The sequence below is a fragment of the Misgurnus anguillicaudatus genome, chromosome 22 (assembly GCF_027580225.2).
Source record: "Misgurnus anguillicaudatus chromosome 22, ASM2758022v2, whole genome shotgun sequence".
NCBI lineage: Eukaryota > Metazoa > Chordata > Actinopteri > Cypriniformes > Cobitidae > Misgurnus > Misgurnus anguillicaudatus.
In genome coordinates, this window is record NC_073358.2 from 14439030 (window position 1) to 14460525 (window position 21496).

The window sequence follows — 21496 nt, forward strand, 5'->3', positions numbered from 1 at the left end:
GGCCGATCAACTTGACCTTTGGCACCGGTGCTCCTGGTCTAGGGTACTATCTGTGTCTAAAAGGAATTTCGCGTAGCTCAAAAAACATGGCCGCCATCGGCCAATCAAGAAAAAGCAGCTATTAGGCAGGGTTAACGGTGGCCGATCGAAACGAAACGTGGTGGGCCTGTTTGTCTCTTGGCCATGAAGGTCTGTGCAGAGTAAGAAAAAATTCGGCCTCCGGGAGGCGCTATCACGTTTTTTCAGTGTTTAAGTGATTGTGTATTATGCAGTGTTTTAGATATCAACAAGATCCTCATATCATTTAATAGAGGTACTTATAATGAACAACTTTTCCTCAAGCAGCACTTGTCTCAGTCGAATCGTTTGTTAGATATTCATCATTTTCTTATAAACCTACTTTTGCGAACTAGTCCTAGGTTTTTTGACCGATCTGAACCAATCCAGTGCTGGAATATTCCTTAGACACTGAATATCAATAATTATCAAAAAAAGTTGAACTTTGCACTCGTCGTCGCAATACCACAGTCAAAAGTACGAATAGGCGGTGCCACAAATACTTAAATGGCTATCATTTATGATATGAATCAGATATCAACACGAAATTTGGTACACATATGTATAGACCTAGGCCGAGGTCACATGCAAAAAATTTTAGAGATTGTCCGTTAGGTGGCGCTATAACCTAAGAACAAAGAACGATGAGTATAGCATATGTATACGACACATAAATATTTGTCTGACCTACTTGTTATTTTGCACTTAACATCTGCTTTCAGATTCTTATAAGGGTCTATTAGGATAATTACATATCTTAGAAAACATGAGACCAACAGCCGCCAGCATTAACCATGTACCAGTCCAGTGTAATGGTGTGCGATTACAACTAAACTGATGGGCCTGTTTGTCTTATGTTCTCAAGTGTCTGTGAGGATTTTTGGCTCATCATTCCGGAAATATTTGCATCTAGAACAACGGGTGTTACGTTAACTGTCCCCTAGATCAGTGGTTCTCAAAATTATTCCTGGAGGCCCACTGCTTTGCACATATACAAAAGTCTTCTATTTTAAACAAATCTACTTTAATCATCAGTAGAGATTTGTATGAACTGAACTGATTGTGTCAGATGAGAGAATCATACAAAATGTGCCGAGCATTGGGTCTCGAGAAACCACCGCATTTCAGTGAGTTGAAAGTACTTCTTTAGATGTTTATGTTTATATGAAAAACTATTTTGTGAATTTACTGTACTATATCTATTTTATTTTATAATCAAATCATCAAAATGTATTAAAACTAATTAAAATCTAATTATCTCCACTTCTGTTTTCAAATTAAAATATGAACAATTTATATATATATATATATTAATTTTAGAAACTCATTACTATAATATTACAATCAAATAGTTTAAATTAAAACTTGTTTAAAGGTTGAACTGCAGATTAGTATGGTTTACATCTAGGCAAATATTCACTTCTACATTCATTTCTGTTCTTATAAAGAAAGTTATTAATTTTTTTTCTAGAATATTTACTCTATTAATACATAACTGAGTATTATGTAAGGAGTTACAATCATAAGATGTATAACATTGAAAGAGTTGAATAAGTCCAATAGGTATGGCATCAAATACAACTGCAAATTCCTTAGCAGTTACTGGAATCTTATAGTGATTGAGGAATTCACAATAATTAAAGAGGTGACCATCATCTTTAAATAACTGCCTCACTAATATTATATTATTATCATACCAATTTCTATAAAATAAGGATTTGTTTTTGTACATAATATTCTTGTTATTCCAAATAACAGATCTATGTGGAGAAAAGTTATGTTTTTATATGAGCATCCAAGAAAACAAACCTGTTTATGGAAACCTGACAGTTTTATGGGAAACTTGTTTATATCAAAATTGTATCGCAAAAAAAATTCCAAACCACCCAATTTCTTAAAAATCATTTCTGGTATGATGTTCCATATACTACCTTTGCAACTTCAGTAACTTTTTATCCACTTATTTTTAAAAACAGTAGTTAGCAGTATTAAAATCTAGTAAAAAAAGTATCCTCCTTTCTCAACTGGATTGCATAGAATTGACTTTTTAATGTAGTGCTTCACTGCTGGGTCTGTCGTTCATACGTGGATTACTCAGTTAGCTGGATTTCATTGTTGACGATTTAGCTTTATGTTGAATTATTTGTTTCTTCGAAGGTCATCCTAGAGTTGTTGTTATAGTAACATGTCCATAAGGTTAAAACTGCTCGGGATTCAAATTCAACTCGTAATAAAAAATGATACATTTAATATTTTAGTAATGTTATTTAAAAAACTATATAATATAAAAAACATAATTAAGACTGTGTTTTAAGGACTAGTCTGAAGAATTAGTAGTTAGTTAGGGCTAATCAGTCTAACTATTTGGATTTAAATATATTTTAAATAATTTAAATATTTTTTCACATGATACTTAAAGCAGTTATGTTCAATCATGAAGACAAAAATGTATGACTAACTTTGAATACTAGTCTTAGAGATTAATGTTACTGACCATTGGTTTAAGTGTAGTTACAGACTAAAATTTAGGCTTAAGTTTTCGTTGTCTTACTTGAAAATAGCTTACACTGGCCTACCTTTAAATATATCTGGGCCATAGTTTTGTCTTAAGATGTACACCAGAAATGTTTTTTATAAGGTTTGTTTGTAAAAAGTACCTAAATGTTTTTACATAACTAATGGCTAGTCATGCATCAATCTAAACCTGTGGGAAACAACCCAATAAAGTTATTAAGCTTCAAATGTTGTCTTAGAATTTTTCAAATCCTAAAGGTATGAAAAAGATTGCTGTAAATATGTGGATCCTTAAAGAACAATAATAGGCCAACATTAGAAATAATAATTAATAATCATACATAAAGAGAATATATATTTGGTTATCAGAAGCTTTAGTATTCTAATCTACTTTCCAGAACATAAACATGTCATGATGTATCTTATAAAGTTTTTAATAATTGTTTATAGAATTATTGCAATGAAATTGTAATGTTATGATACAATTGGTTATTTTAAATGTAAATGATTTGCTGAAAACTTACTCTAGCACAGCACATGTGTGAACACTAATAAGTGCTTAGCAAATCTGACTGACATTTGCTTAATGACATCATTTGTTATTAACTCCATTTGATATAAACAACACATCTGTATCAGTTATGTATGGGCATAGCCAGTGGTAAAATATAAAAAAATGTAGAGCTTTAGTACTACTTTTAGGCCTACTATAATATGACAGAGGCTGTTATCTGAAATACTTGTATGTTTGCACATAATATCTATGTCAAAGAATATATATGTTCTATAAGAACAATTACTTTTGTTAAAAAAATGTCTAAAAGATTTAAACAAGCAAACATTTAGTAAGACCTACAGAATAGATCTCTATGAACTAAAATGACTGTTTCAGATGAGAGAAACATACAAAATGTGCAGAGCATGTTTGTGTATATGTTCCTTTTGTCCATAAAATATATACGGTTTAATAACTTGCATACCTCACTTTATTTACCTAATTAAAACAGAAAGCCTTCATGGTACTCGATTAAAGGACATGAACATGAATCTGCTAAATGAAATGATATTTGTTATTGACAGGATTTAATAACACCATCCACAATTCTGATAACGTATCTGGTTGTTTTATTAAATTGTTTCAGTTCTTACACTCAACAACAGTAAAGCCAGTGCAGTACAATTTTCTCTACACTGTGTATATATATATATATATATATATATATATATATATATATATATATATATATATATATATATATATATATATATATATATATATATCAAATACAAAAACAACTTTGCAAAAGTATAGCTATCACACAGTCATTTTGAAAATGGCCCTGACGAACGGCCCCTAAAGCTTATGACAAAGCATACAATGTATTATTGAGATCAGGCAATATACTCAAATTCCTTATTGTGGATTTTAGGTGCAATTTTCCTTTATGTCCACTAGATGGCAGAAGAGGATCAATCACTGGCTGACATTTGAACTCACAGAAAACACAGAAGATGATTACTCTTTAACTAATTCTACTATTAATAGAAATCTGTTCACATTTAAAGGTGCAGTGTGTAATTTTTAGAAGGATCTCTTGACAGAAATGCAAAATGATATACAAAACTATATATTTCAGGGGTGTATAAAGACCTTTCATAATGAACCGGTATGCGTTTATCACCTTAGAACGAGACCTTTTTATCTACATACACCAAGGTCCCCTTACATGGAAGTCAACATTTTGTGGCGCCATTTTTCTACAGAAGCCCCTAACTGACAATTTTTTTTACTAAGTTGTCTCCGACGATGACATGTTTGTCTGGTCGCGGCTACCGTAGCTTCTCTATGTGTTTCAAAAGCGAGGGGTGAGTAGTGGACTAAGCCATTGGTTGCAATTTGTGACCTCACCACTAGATGCCACTAAAATGTACACACTGCACCTTTAACTTCATGATTTTACTGTTATAATATTAAAATCAAATTTAGTGAAAGACTACCACTTCAATTGTTCTGAGTTGTCAGTTTTATCACTCATATCACTTTATGATAGCTGTGAAACGTGAACATAATTTTGGAGGCACTTACACGACATTTGCAGTAAGAATTATATTTTTATGTTTTTTATTAAAAAAAAACTACATACAAAATGAGTGTGTAACCATGTCAATATTAAGTCTTGTTCTTTAACAGTCTTGTTTCTCCTTTCTCAGGTAAACGTGTATGTGTATAATATACAATGCAGAATATCTATATGGCCATGTCCTTAAACGTCTTGTGATCCCAAATACAGTGGGGCAAAAAAGTATTTAGTCAACCACCAATTGTGCAAGTTCTCCCACTTGGAAAGATGAGAGAGGCCTGTAGTTTTCATCGTAGGTGCACTTCAACTGTGAGAGACAGGGTGGGGAAAAAGGTCCAGAGAATCACATTGTCTGATTTTTTAAGAATTTGTTTGCGATTTATGGTGGAAAATAAGTATTTGGTCAATAACAAAAAAGCAAGATTTCTTTCTCTCACAGACCTGTAACTTTTTCTTTAAGATGATCCTCTGTCCTCCACTTGTTACCTGTATTAATGGCACCTGTTTGAACTTGTTAGCAGTATAAAAGACACCTGTCCACAACCTAAAACAGTCAGAATGCAAACTCAACTATGGCCAAGACCAAAGAGCTGTCAAAGGACACCAGAAACAAAATTGTAGATCTGAACCAGGCTGGGAAGACTGAATCTGCAATAGGTAAGCAGCTTGGTGTGAAGAAATCAACTGTGGGAGCAATTATTAGAAAATGTAAGACATACAAGAACACTGATAATCTCCCTCGATCTGAGGCTCCACGCAAGATCTCATCCCGTAGGGTAAAAATTATCACCAGAATGGTGAGCAAAAATCCCAGAACCACACGGGGGGACCTAGTGAATAACCTGCAGAGAGCTGGGACCAAAGTAACAAAGGCTACCATCAGTAACACACTATGCAGCCAGGGACTCAATTCCTGCAGTGCCAGATGTGTCCACCTGCTTAAGCCAGTACATGTCCGGACCCGTCTGAAGTTTGCTAGAGAGCATTTGGATGATCCAGAAGAAGATTGGGAGAATGTCATATGGTCAGATGAAACCAAAACATAACTTTTTGGTAGAAACTCAACTTCTTGTGTTTGGAGGAGAAAGATGCTGAGTTGCATCCAAAGAACACCATACCTACTGTGAAGCATGGGGGTGGAAACCTCATGCTTTGGGGCTGTTTTTCTGCAAAGGGACCAGGACGACTGATCCGAGTTAAGGAAAGAATGAATGGGTCCATGTATCGTGAGATTTTGACTCAAAACCTCCTTTCGTCAGCAAGGGCATTGAAGATGAAACGTGGCTGGGTCTTTCAGTATGGCAGTGATCCCAAACATAGGAGTGGTTTCGTAAGAAGCATTTCAAGGTCCTGGAGTGGCCTAGCCAGTCTCCAGATCTCAACCCCATAGAAAATCTTTGGAGGGAGTTGAAAATCTGAGTTGCCCAGCGACAGCCCTAAAACATCACTGCTCTAGAGGAGATGTGCATGGAGGAATGGGCCAAATACCAGCAACCGCGTGTAAAAACCTTGTGGAGACTTACAGAAAACGTTTGATCTCTGTCATTGCCAACAAAGGGTATATAACAAAGTATTGACATAAACTTTTGTTATTGACCAAATACTTATTTTTCACCATAATTTACAAATAAATTCTTAATAAAATCAGACAATGTGATTTTCTGGATTTTTTTTCTCATTTTGTCTCTCATAGTTGACGTGTACCTTTGACAAAAATTACAGGCCTCTCTCATCTTTTTAAGTGTGAGAACTTGAACAATTGGTAGCTGACTAAATACTTTTTTGCCCCACTGTAGCTTGAACTCCGCTAATCGCTGCTTGCAGCTATATTTAGGGGTTCAAGCCCGTAGGGCTGAAACCCTATTGTAATTGTTAAGATTTTTATTATTAATTAGGGTTTCGAGCACGAAGTGCTGAAAACCTATTGTATTTGTCTGTTTTATTATTATTAGGGTTTCGAGCACGAAGTGCTGAAAACCTATTGTATTTGTCTGTTTTATTATTATTAGGGTTTCGAGCACGAAGTGCTGAAAACCTATTGTATTTGTCTGTTTTATTATTATTATTATTATTATTATTATTATTCCGCCATAAAACGCGTCGCCCAGCACAAACCGTAAGTCGTAGAAACTTGCCACTTGGTCAACTGGTTGTATATTAGCAGGCTACTCAGATACAGTGAATCAGCCAAATCGGCCTATAGGTGGCGCTATAGCAATGCCCGACGCGTTTGGGCTCATAACTCCTAAACCGGACATCATACACTCAAGTGTTTGGTATCATTGTAATCCGTGGCTCCAAACTTAAAAAATGTATATCTCCGATTTCATTTCCGGTATGCAAATTTTTTCGCTAATTTGCATAATATGCATTTCTAGCCAAAATGAACTAGTCCTAGGTTTTTCGCCCGATCGGAATCGTTCCAAGACAGGAGAAATCTGTGGAGTGAGTAGGTAAATAATTATCGAACAGAATTTGAAATTTCGCTTTAGGGTCACTAAGGGGCGCCAAAACTCCATACAGGAAGTAGCCTATCGTCAGTGAAATGGCTATAACTCGTGAACGGTTTGAGATATCTTAACGAGGTTTGGTACACTTATGTACCAGCTCACTCCGGAGTCACAGTAAAAAAGATGCAGATTTTGGGCACTATGTGGCGCTATAACAGGCTTGAGCTCGAGTATGGCTGTTACTACACATCCGTTAGCCCGATACACTTGATATTTTGTATGGTGTGTCTTTGTGCAATGTACCATGAGGGTCTGGAAGGACATTGGCCTATCTCCAAAAACATGGCCGTCATCGGCCAATGAAGGTTGAGGACTGATTTGACAGGGTTAACGAAGGTCGATCGGAATGAAACGCACTGTGCTTCTTTGTGTACTGCTCCTGAAGGCCTGTAAGAATTACTGTGTCATTTGGCCACTAGGGGGCGTAATACCGTATTTCGGTGCCTGTGTCACTTGAAGTTTGACATACACACACAAACATGACATCATATGATAGATCTGGTCATGGTGAACAGCTTTTCCTTTTGAAGCATTGCTGTCAATCAAACGGTTCGTAAGTTATTGGTGATAACCTTCAAACCCTACTTTTGCGAACTAGTTATTATTATTTTTCCACGGTAAAACGCGTTGCCCAGCCCAAACCGTAAGTCGTAGAAACTTGCCACTTGGTCAACTGGTTGTATATTAGCAGGCTACTCAGATACAGTGAATCAGCCAAATCGGCCCATAGGTGGCGCTATAGCAATGCCCGACGTGTTGGTGCTCATAACTCCTAAACCGGACATCAGACAGTCAAGTGTTTGGTATCATTGTAATCCCTGGTTCCAAACTTAAAAAATGTATATCTCCGATTTTATTTCCGTCATAAAAAAATTTCTGTATTTTCGATTTTGTCGAAAAAAATAAAAACGAACTAGTCCTAGGTTTTTCGCTCAATCAGAATCGTTCCAGTGCTAAAATGTTCCTTGGAGTTCGAATATCAATAATTATTAAAAAAAAGTTGAACTTTCGACTCACGGTCGATATGCCAAGCCCAAACGTCTGAAGTGTGCGCAGCCAATTGGACTTTTTTGGCTATAACTAGGGACAGAAATGAAGTATCAACACGACACTTGGTATTTGTGATGACAGTCATGGCCTGAGGTTGCGTGCCTCATTTCGTCACAGCGCCACCTAGTGGTCAGACGAATCATGTAAATGCTTATAACTTAGGCTGAGTTTGACGTATTTTCATGGGACTTTTTTACTAAGAGTTTTGAGTTGTTGCCGAGTCCAACGATACCAAACATGCCAGGTTTCGCCTTACGGTTAGCCCTGCACAGCAAAATAGCGTTTAAAAACATGCGCAAATAACTCCGCGAGGGTTATTCCGATCGACTCGAAATAACCATAGCAAGAAATTAACTTGAACTTCTGAACAAAAAGTTCTATTGGTATTATGTTAAATTTTCCATCAGAAATGGCCGAAAATTGCAAAAAACGAAAAATTACATTCATTTTTTGTGTTTTTTAGATATAAATGCTTATAACTCTGCAACGAAATGACATTTTTTCACCAAATTTGATACGCTGATATCTGAGCAGAGTCTGAGGCAATACAAAAAAAATGGTATGCCTGCACCACTAGTTGGCCTCATAATTGAACAAAACCTTTGACATTGAGTAAGCCCAATGGTCATACAACTGTTTCTTTACTAAACTAAAGTGAATAGCCGTGATTCTAGCTACAAGTAACACAGTCATGACTTGAGGTTGCATGCACGAGTCTGTCATAGCGCCAGCTAGTGGTTATTTGTTTTTTTCACTTAAAAATACTGCAAAATTACATATAAAATCATGAGTCATCATGGATTATGTCTTTCATGGCTTTGAGTATAATCATTGGTGGATTGCAATTCACCTCCTAGCAACCGATGAGAATACCCTAGCAACCATTTAACAAGAGCTGTATCTCTGTATCAGAACATTGTAGAGACATGGGGTTCGGCTCTTTTGACTCATTAACACTATTTTAACATTTTGTGACCCAAGTTTTGCCACTGCAAGCATCACAAACATTTCCTTCAGTGTTCTGTTTGTCAATGTTCCGTGAGAAGAGAGGGAGACATTTCACTGAATGACAACACCTTTTTTGCTGACAACTTTGAACACGTGTGTCTGGTAGCTGCGAATGACTTCACATTAAGGACGTGACATGTTTGTCTTATAGGCGCACGTGTGTTTAAGCATACATAGTCTGTGTGAACCGTTTCTGACCACCTCTTTTGTTTTTGTGGATGCTGGATCAGCCTGGTCGGCGATGTCTGACGTCTTTGACGTGCTTTAATGCTCGAAACCCGGTAAATGCTGCTTGCAGCTTTATTAGGGGTTCAAGCCCGTAGGGCTGAAACCCTATTGTATTTGTATGGATTTTTATTATTAGGGGTTCAAGCACGAAGTGCTGAAACCCTATTGTAATTGCCAAGGTTTTTATTATTAGGGTTTCGAGCACGAAGTGCTGAAAACCTATTGTATTTGTCTGTTTTATTATTATTATTAGGGTTTCGAGCACGAAGTGCTGAAAACCTATTGTATTTGTCTGTTTTATTATTATTATTTTTCCGCCTTAAAACGCATCGCCCAGCCCAAACCGTAAGTCGTAGAAACTTGCCACTTGGTCAACTGGTTGTATATTAGCAGGCTACTCAGATACAGTGAATCAGCCAAATCGGCCCATAGGTGGCGCTATAGCAATGCCCGACGCGTTGGGCATCATAACTCCTAAACCGGACATCAGACTCTCAAGTGTTTGGTATCATTGTAATCCCTGGCTCAAAACTTAAAAAATGTATATCTCCGATTTCATTTCCGGTATGCAAATTTTTTCGCTAATTTGCATAATATGCATTTCAAGCCAAAATGAACTAGTCCTAGGTTTTTCGCCCGATCGGAATCGTTCCAATGCAGGAGAAATCTGTGGAGTGAGTAGGTAAAAAATTATCGAACAGAATTTGAAATTCCGCTTCAGGGTCACTAGGGGGCGCCAAAACTTAATACAGGAAGTAGCCTATCGTCACTGAAATGGCTATAACTCGTGAACGGTTTGAGATATCTTAACGAGGTTTGGTACACATATGTACCAGCTCACTCCGGGATCACAGTAAAAAAGATGCGGATTTTGGCCACTAGGTGGCGCTGTAACAGGCTTGAGATCGGGAATGGCTATTACTACACAACCGTTAGCCCGATACACCTAATATTTTGTATGGTATGTCTTTGTGCAATGTACCATGAGGGTCTAGAAGGACATTGGTGTATCTTCAAAAACATGGCCGTCGTCGGCTACTGAAGGTTGAGGACTGATTTGACAGGGTTAACAAAGGTCGATCGGAACGAAACGCACTGTGCTTCTTCGTGTACTGCTCCTGAAGGCCTGTAAGAATTTTGGTGTCATTAGGCCACTAGGGGGCGTAATACCGTATTTCGGTGCCTGTATCACGTGACGTTTGACGTACACAAACAAACATGACATCATATGATAGATCGGCTCATGACGAAAAACTTTGCCTTTGGAAGCGTTGCTGTCAATCAAATGGTTTGTGAGTTATTGGCGATAACGTTCAAACCTACTTTTGCGAACTAGTCCCTGGTTTTTCGCCCGATCTGAACCTAACCAAGGTTGATTGATTCTGTGGAGTGTGACTATAAATAATTATCAAAAAAAATTTGAAATTTACATTCAATCACGCAAGGAGTGGCCAAAAACCGAACTGGGCGAAGCTTAAAACATTTAAACGGCCATAACTCGAGAGTCGTTTTAGATATCATCTCGGGGCTTGAATCATATTTTTAGGCCATCGGTCTTAGGCCGTGATATAAAAAGCTCGCCGACCGGACACGAGATGGCGCTATAACGGGTAAAATGGCACTAAATACTGTGCTTATGCAATGGTTACAACTTTCACGCCTATAATTTTATCTGTGGTCAAGAGATTTTCATGGGAGTTGTTTTTTTATCATCCTGAATTGTTTCCAAGTCCTACGATACCAAACATACCAGGTTTTGCCTTACGGTTAGTTCTGCACTGCAAAAACTGTGCTTACAAAACATGCGCGAATAACTCCGCGAGGGTTATTCCAATCGACTCGAAAACACCATAGGAAGAAACTTACTTTACCTTCTGAACAAAAAACTCTATTGGCGTTATGTTAAAATTTCCATCAGAAATGGCCGAAAATTGCAAAAAACGAAAAATTACATTCATTTTTTGTGTTTTCTACACATAAATGGTTATAACTCCGCTATGAAATTACATTTTTTACCAGATTTGTTATGCTGATGTCTGAGCAGAGTCTGAGGCAATACAAAAAAAATTGTTTGCCTACACCACTAGTTGGCCTCATAATTGAACAAAACCTTTGACATTGAGTAAGCCCAATGGTCATACAATTGTTTCTTCACTAAACTAAAGTGAATAGCCGTGATACTAGCTACATGTAACACAGTCATGACCCGAGGTTGCATGCACAAGTTTGACATAGCGCCACCTAGTGGTTATTTGTTATTTTCACTTAAAAATACTGCAACCTTACATCTAAAATCATGAGTCATCATAGATTGTGCCTTTCATGGCTTTGAGTATAATCATTGGTGGATTGCAGTTCACTCCCTAGCAACCAATGAGAATACCCTAGCAACCATTTAGCAAGAGCTGTATCTCTGTATCAGAACATCTTAGAGACATGGGGTTTGGCTATTTTGACTCATTAACACTATTTTAACATTTTGTGACCCAAGTTTTGCCATTGCAAGCACCACAAACATTTCCTTCAGTGTTCTGTTTGTCAATGTTCCGTGAGAAGAGAGGGAGACATTTCACTGAATGATAGCACCTTTTTTGCTGACAACTATGAACAAGTGTGTCTGGTAGCTTACTTTTCATCATTTATTTTGTACAATGCAGCAAATCTACTCAGGCATGCCCTTAAAGGTCATAAGGTCCCAAATCGCTTGAACCCAAGCAAATGACTTCACATTAAGCAAGTGACATGTTTGTCCTATAGGTGCACATGTGTTTAAGCATACATAGTCTGTATGAACTGTTTCTGACCATCTCTTTCGTTTTAGTGGATGCTGGATCAGCCTTGTCGACGACGTCTGACATCTTTAATGTGCTGTCCACTGTAGGTCTTTGCGGTCTCCTGCGCTGCTGTTTGTGTCGTATATGCACGCCCGCAGCCTGTTTGAACCATTGATGACCATACTACGACTCAATGGCCTTTTAGTTAGCCATTTCTGAATTGTATGTTTCCGTAAAAATCTGAATAACTAATTCTCGTTAACAAATTATCCTCATAACGTCACATTAAGGACATTACGTGTTTGTCTTATATGTGCACATGTGTGTAAGCATAAATAGTCTGTATGATCCGTTTTTGACCATCTCTTTCGTTTTTCTGGAGCGAGGTGGTCTATCATTCATTGTGTCTGTATTCGGGTGCAACTCCTCAGCCTGGTAATCGACGTCTGACGTTTTTGACGTGCTTTAATGCTCGAAACCCGGCAATTGCTGCTTGCAGCTATATTATTGTTTAATCATGCAAAGCTACATGTCCTATTAATCATGTTCATGTTTTTGTTTGCTTAAAGGCCGTGTTGCAGGGTTAATTTTTCAACAAATTTGTGCAATTTGCTTGTTGGTAATAAACATTTAACTGTTAACCATTGTATTTTATGTTGTTGGGTATCACAAAACACAATATAATACGAAAAGGTACACTGTAAAAAATTTGCTGTAATTTTGCAGCTGGTTGCCTGTAACTTACTGTAGAAGATAAAGTCTAAAAGTGTTTCATGTTCATTTAACTTTGAACAAAATGTCGCCAGTAAATAACATAAATGTAAAATCTACGGTAAGTTACTGGCAGCTAGTTGCCAGTAATACCCATTAATACTGTAATTTCTACAGAAATTTTTTACAGTGTAGGTACTATCTTACAGCGGTTTTCAATGATTCTCCTTTTTTTATAACAATGCATTGCATTACGTCACCTTGGGGAGAGAATTTACTAGAGCATTGATTTGAGAGTGACTAGAGAGACGAGTAGTAGACCACAGTATTCAGATTATAGATAAATACATGTATATATAGATAGACTAGATATATAGATAGATAGGCTAGTATAGAGAGATAGGCAGACAGCCAGATAGCATAACGTTAGCATAACTTGTGTAAAAAGTAAACAAACTATTAACATATTCCATATTATATACACAAGTATTCAACGGAAATAAACATCTCACATGGCAATAAATATCCTCACAACATTATTATTTCTTAACAAAATTTTTATGACAAAAATTAATTTCAAAGCTGTATTCTTACAGTCATTTAAATATGCCCACATTAGATGGAGCTGCAGTTGGAGCAGTTGAGTTAGTTGGGGCAGAAGGGCATTTATGTGTGTGTTTGTGCTCATTTGATTACATTCGTAGCACCCAATAAACGGCTCTGGGCATTGGTAAACCACGCCTCAAATATGAGAAAATGAGCATAGGTTCCCAGACCACGTCTCATTCTCTATGAGACTGGTCTGGTGTTAGTCAGGCTATTAACACTCAGTGTCAGTTTTAAAAAATACCATTATGGTTTGGTGTTACCTACCCTGAGCAGATGCACTGAAAAAAATGATTCATTGAATTTAATAAAAAAATTTTAAGGTAAGTGGTTGCAATCAATTTATTTAAGCTACATTTAAACAAAAGTTTTATATTTCATTTTACGTTACTAATCTTTTTTGTTTAAATGTAGCTTAAATAAATTGATTGCAACCACTTACCTTATAAAAAATTGATTAAATTCAATGAATCATTTTTTTCAGTGTGATAGCTAGCAGTCAATAGGAGCCTCCTAGTAATGAGCAATCAGGCAATTTACTCACCTGAATGTATTTTCCCTACAGTACACCAACAAAAGCACCTGAACACAACACACTGGTAAATACCAGTTCACAAATGGAAAATATCATATTTTCCATATCATGTAAAGGCAGCATAATACACTGAAAAAAAATGATTCATTGAATTTAATCAATTTTTTTAAGGTAAGTGGTTGCAGTCAATTTATTTAAGCTACATTTAAACAAAAAAGATTAGTAACGTAAAATGAAATATAAAACTTTTGTTTAAATGTAGCTCAAACAAATTGATTGCAACCACCCACCTCAAAAAAATTGACCAAATTCAATGAATCATTTTTTTCAGTGTACTACGCTGAGGCTACCTTTCATCCACTTCTCCCCAACGTGACGTCATTGCCGAATTGCGTAAAAAAAATTTAATATCAAAAACGTAAAAAAAAACCTGGTCTTTAAGGCCATTTTTGAGACATTTTAAAATGATATACATATCTTGAGTGATTTATGTACTCATTAATTGACAGTGGTGGTTAACCTGCAACATGAGCTTTAACACAAATGTGTGGATCTTGAATCAGAACTGTTCAAATTTGATGCTTTCAGTACAATTCTCTCAAAATGATCAACGGATGTTAAACAAGGCACCTCATGGCATTTCAGAATTAAAATGCTTGCTCTCCACAAAGATGGCCTAGACTATAACAAGATCAGTAACATCCTGAAATTGAGTTACAGTACAGTGGCCAGGGTCTTACAGAGGTTTTCCAAACATGCAATATTTAGGGTTTCGAGCACGAAGTGCTGAAAACCTATTGTATTTGTCTGTTTTATTATTATTAGGGTTTCGAGCACGAAGTGCTGAAAACCTATTGTATTTGTCTGTTTTATTATTATTATTATTTTTCCGCCTTAAAACGCGTCGCCCAGCCCAAACCGTAAGTCGTAGAAACTTGCCACTTGGTCAACTGGTTGTATATTAGCAGGCTACTCAGATACAGTAAATCAGCCAAATCGGCCCATAGGTGGCGCTATAGCAATGCCCGACGCGTTGGGCCTCATAACTCCTAAACCGGACATCAGACACTCAAGTGTTTGGTATCATTGTAATCTCTGGCTCCAAACTTAAAAAATGTATATCTCCGATTTCATTTCCGTCATTAAAAATTTTCCGCTATTTCCGATTTTGTCGAAAAAAATAAAAACGAACTAGTCCTAGGTTTTTCGCTCGATCGGAATTGTTCCAGTGCTAAAATGTTCCTTGGAGTTCGAATATCAATAATTATTAAAAAAAAGTTGAACTTTCGACTCACGGTCGACATGCCACGCCCAAACGTCTGAAGTGTGCGCAGCCAATTGGACTTTTTTGGCTATAACTGGGGACAGAAATGAAGTATCAACACGACACTTGGTATTTGTGATGAGAGTCATGGCCTGAGGTTGCGTGCCTCGTTTCGTCACCGCTCCACCTAGTGGTCAGACGAATCATTTAAATGCTTATAACTTAGGCTAAGTTTGACATATTTTCATGGGACTTTTTTACTAAGAGTTTTGAATTGTTGCCGAGTCCAACGATACCAAACATGCCAGGTTTCGCCTTACGGTTAGCCCTGCGCAGCAAAATAGCGCTTAAAAAACATGCGCGAATAACTCCGCGAGGGTTATTCTGATCGACTCGAAACAACCATAGGAAGAAATTAACTTTACCTTCTGAACAAAAAGTTCTATTGTTGTTATGTTAAAATTTCCATCAGAAATGGCCGAAAATTGCAAAAAACGAAAAATTACATTCATTTTTTGTGTTTTTTAGATATAAATGCTTATAACTCTGCAACGAAATGACATTTTTTCACCAAATTTGATACGCTGATGTCTGAGCAGAGTCTGAGGCAATACTAAAAAAATTGTATGCCTGCACCACTAGTTGGCCTCATAATTGAACAAAACCTTTGACATGGTCATACAACTGTTGACTGGTGACAACTGTACTAAACTAAAGTGAATAGCCGTGATTCTAGCTACAAGTAACACAGTCATGACCTGAGGTTGCATGCACGAGTCTGTCATAGCGCCACCTAGTGGTTATTTGTTTTTTTCACTTAAAAATACTGCAAAATTACATCTAAAATCATGAGTCATCATGGATTATGTCTTTCATGGCTTTGAGTATAATCATTGGTGGATTACAATTCACTCCCTAGCAACCGATGAGAATACCCTAGCAACCATTTACAAGAGCTGTATCTCTGTATCAGAACATCGTAGAGACATGGGGTTCGGCTCTTTTGACTCATTAACACTATTTTAACATTTTGTGACCCAAGTTTTGCCATTGCAAGCACCACTTTCACTGAATGATAACACCTTTTTTGCTGACAACTTGGAACACGTGTGTCTGGTAGCTGCGAATGACTTCACATTAAGGACGTGACATGTTTGTCCTATAGGTGCACGTGTGTTTAAGCATACATAGTCTGTATGAACCGTTTCTGACCACCTCTTTTGTTTTTGTGGATGCTGGATCAGCCTGGTCGACGATGTCTGACGTATTTGACGTGCTTTAATGCTCGAAACCCGGTAAATGCTGCTTGCAGCTTTAATTATTATTATTATTATTATTATTATTATTATTATTTTTCCGCCATAAAACGCGTCGCCCAGCACAAACCGTAAGTCGTAGAAACTTGCCACTTGGTCAACTGGTTGTATATCAGCTCGCTACTCAGATACAGTGAATCAGCCAAATCGGCCCATAGGTGGCGCTATAGCAATGCCCGACGCGTTGGGGCTCATAACTCCTAAACCGGACATCAGACACTCAAGTATTTGGTACCATTGTAATCCCTGGCTCCAAACTTAAAAAATGTATATCTCCGATTTCATTTCCGGTATGCAAATTTTTCGCTAATTTGCATTATATGCATTTCTAGCAAAAATGAACTAGTCCTAGGTTTTTCGCCCGATCGGAATCGTTCCAACGCAGGAGAAATCTGTGGAGTGAGTAGGTAAATAATTATCGAACAGAATTTGAAATTTCGCTTCAGGGTCACTAAGGGGCGCCAAAACTCCATACAGGAAGTAGCCTATCGTCAGTGAAATGGCTATAACTCGTGAACGGTTTGAGATATCTTAACGAGGTTCGGTACACATATGTACCAGCTCACTCCGGGGTCACAGTAAAAAAGATGCGGATTTTGGCCACTAGGTGGCGCTAAAACAGGCTTGAGCTCGGGAATGGCTATTACTACACAACAGTTAGCCTGATACATTTAATATTTGGTATGGTGTGTCTTTGTGCAATGTACCATGAGGGTCTGGAAGGACATTGGCGTATCTCCAAAAACATGGCCGTCATCGGCCAATGAAGGTTGAGGACCGATTTGACAGGGTTAACGAAGGTTGATCGGAACGAAACGCACTGTGCTTCTTTGTGTACTGCTCCTGAAGGTCTGTAAGAATTACGGTGTCATTTGGCCACTAGGGGGCGTAATACCATATTTCGGTGCGTGTATCACGTGACGTTTGAAATACACACACAAACATGACATCATATGATAGATCTGCCCCTGGTGAACAACTTTGCCTATTGAAGCGTTGCTGTCAATCAAACGGTTCGTGAGTTATTGGCGATAACCTTCAAAACCTACTTTTGCGAACTAGTCCTAGGTTTTTCACCCGATCCGAACCTAACCAAGGCTGATCGATTCTGTGGAGTGTGAATATGAATAATTATCAAAAAAAAGTTGACATTTGTATTCAAACACGCAAGGAGTGGCCAAGAACCGAACTGGGCGGAGCTTAAAACATTTAAACGGCCATAACTCGAGAGGCGTTTGAGATATCATCATGGGGCTTGAATCATATGTGTAGGCCATCGGTCTAAGGTCGTGATATAAAAAGCTCGCCGATCAGACACTAGATGGCGCTATAACTGGGACAATGGCACTAAATACTGTGATTATGCAATGGTTACAACTTTCATGCCTATTACTTTATCTGTGGTGAAGAGATTTTCATGGGAGTTGGTTTTTTAGCATCCTGAATTGTTTCCGAGTCCTACGATACCAATCATGCCAGATTTCGCCTTACCGTTAGTTCTGCACAGCAAAAAGAGCGCTTACAGAACACGGGCGAATAACTCCGCGAGGATTATTCCGATCGACTCGAAACGACCATAGGAAGAAATTAACTTTACCTTCTGAACAAAAAACTCTATTGGCGTTATGTTAAAATTTCCATCAGAAATGGCCAAAAATTGCAAAAAACGAAAAATTATCTCCAAATTATATGTTTTTTACACATAAATGGTTATAACTCCGCAACAAAATGACATTTTTTCACCAGATTTGATACGCTGATGTCTGATCAGCGTCTGAGGCAATACCCAAAAAATAATATGCCTGCACCACTAGTTGGCCTCATAATTGAACAAAACCTGTGACATTGACTGTTTTTTTCAATAAACTAAAGTGTTTAGCCATGATACTAGCTAAATGTAACAAAGTCATGACCTGACGTTGCATGCACAATTTTTTCGTAGCGCCACGCTGTGGTTATTTGTTATTTTCACTTAAAAGTGAGTAGAGAGCGGAGAGATTTCATTGAATGAGAGCCGCTTTTTGCTGATAACTAATGTATTTAAGGTTGTATCTTCGCCAAACGTATGCGTAATGACAAGGTACTTGACAATTTTGATGGCAGTCAGGACCTGAGGGAGCCTGCAGTTTCGTCGCAGTGCCACCTAGTGGTTGGACACATATTTTACACGCCTACAACTTTGGCTGCAGTCACCATATTTTCATGGGACTTTTTTCACAGGAGTCCTGAATTGTTGCAGAGTCCAAAGATACAAAACATGCCAGGTTTTGCCTTATGCTTAGTCCTGGGGTTATCAGAACACAATTCAGAAGGACATTAAATAAGTCAAGCATAATCTTTCCAGCTGTGTTTGCTGTCCACTGTAGGTCCTTGCGGTCTGCTGTGCTGCTGTGTGTGTGTGTGTTATGTGCACGTGTGCAGTCTGTTTGCACCAATGCACCATACCACGACTCAATGGCCTTGTAGTTCAACTAAACACGGCCATTTCTGAATTGTATGTTACGGTATAAATCTGAACATGTTTGTCCTATAGGTGCACCTGTGTGTAAGCATACATAGTCTGTATGATCCGTTTTTGACCATCTCTTTCGTTTTTCTGGAGCGAGGTGGTCTCTCATTCATTGTGGCTGTGTTTGGGTGTAACTCCTCAGCCTGGTCAGCGACGTCTGACGTTTTTGATGTGCTTTTATGCTCGAAACCCGGCAATTGCTGCTTGCAGCTATATTTAGTTATTATTATTCTGCCGTAAAACGGAACGTGCAGACCAAACCGTAAGGCCTAGAGACTTGAAACTTGGCCAAATGGTAGGACCCAATCTGGGAAGAGGTTGATAGAGTCTCAACCCGATTGGCCCATAGGTGGCGCTATAGCGATAACAAACGCGTTGATGGTCGTAACTTCCACAAATCTTATCCAAATGTCAAGTGTCTTATATCCCTGGATTCCTTGCGTCAAGACGAACAAAACGTATATCTCCGATTTCATTTCCGTCATGAAATTTTTTTCGCTATTTTCGATTTTGTCGAAAAAAATAAAAATGAACTCGTCCTAGGTTTTTCGTCCGATTGGAACCGTTCCAGTGCCGTAATATTCCTTGGAGTGTGAATATCAAAAGTTATCAAAAAAAGTTGAATTTTCGACTCGCCGTCGTCAAGCCACGCCCAAACGCCCCCAATGGGCGGAGCCTCTTGGACTTAAATGGCTATAACTTAAGAATGGAAGGGGGTATTGACACCAAATTTGGTACACATATACAGGGTACTATTCCGATGTCAGGTGCAAAAAATTGCGCCGCTTGACCACTAGTTGGTGCTATAACAGTACCTCAACTTTGAAGGGCTGTAACTACCGAAATATGGGACCGATCAACTTGACATTTGGCACGTGTGCTCCTGGTCTGGGGTACTATCTATGTTTAAAAGGAATTTTGCGTAACTCAAAAAACATGGCTGCCATCGGCCAATCAAGAAAAAGCAGCTATTAGACAGGGTTAACTGAGGCCGATCGAAACGAAACGCGGTGGGCCTGTTTGTCTCTTGGCCATGAAGGTCTGTGCAGAGTAAGAAAAAATTCGGCCTCCGGGGGGCGCTATCACGTTTTTTCAGTGTTTAAGTGATTGTGTATTATGCAGTGTTTCAGATATCAACAAGAACCTCATATCATTTAATAGAGGTACTTAAAATGAACAACTTTCCCTCAAGCAGCACTTGTCTCAGTCGAATCGTTAGTTAGATATTCATCATTTTCTTGTAAACCTACTTTTGCGAACTAGTCCTAGGTTTTTTGACCGATCTGAACTGATCCAGTGCTGGAATATTCTTTAGACACTGAATATCAATAACTATCAAAAAAAAGTTGAACTTTGCACTCATTGTCGCAACACCACGGTCAAAAGTACGAAGAAGCGGTGCCACAAATACTACAATGGCTATCATTTATGATAGGAATGAGATATCAACACGAACCTTGGTACACATATGTATAGACCTAGGCCGAGGTCACATGCAAAAAATTTCAGAGATTGTCCACTAGGTGGCGCTATAACCTAAGAACAAATAACGATAACTATAGCATATGTATACAACACATAAATATTTGTCTGGCCTACTTGTTATTTTGTACACAACATCTGCTTTCAGATTCTTATAATGGTCTTTTAGGATAATTACATATCTTAGAAAACATGCCAACCAACAGCCAGCCAGCATTAACCATGTACAAGTCCAGCGTAATGGTGTGCGATTACAACTAAACTGATGGGCCTATTTGTCTTATGTTCCCAAGTGTCTGTGAGGATTTTTGGCTCATCATTCTGGAAATATTTGCAACTAGAACAACGGGAGTTACGTTAACTGTCTCCTAGATCAGTGGTTCTCAAAATTGTTCCTGAAGGCCCACTGCTCTGCATATATACAAAAGTCTTCTATTTTAAACAAATCTACTTTAATCATCAGTAGAGATTTGTATGAACTGAACTGATTCTGTCAGATGAGAGAAATATACAAAATGTGCTGAGCATTGGGTCTCGAGAAACCACTGCGTTTCACTGAGTTGAAAGTACTGCTCTAGATGTTTATGTTTATATAAAAAAAATTTGTGAATTTACTGTACTATCTGGGCAAATATCAATATGAAACATAAAATAAACTTTTGCCGTTGTATTCCTAGATTTGGTGTAATGTCACATAGTGATGTGGGCACCATTTGTAACCTGTATTCGTTATTTCATTTGTAGCTGCTGTTATGTTCCTTTTGTCCATGGGTTTGCATCTGCAGGAAAATTATTATTAGATTCAATGATTTGCAGTCATTTACCACATTAAAACTAAAAGACTTGAGGTA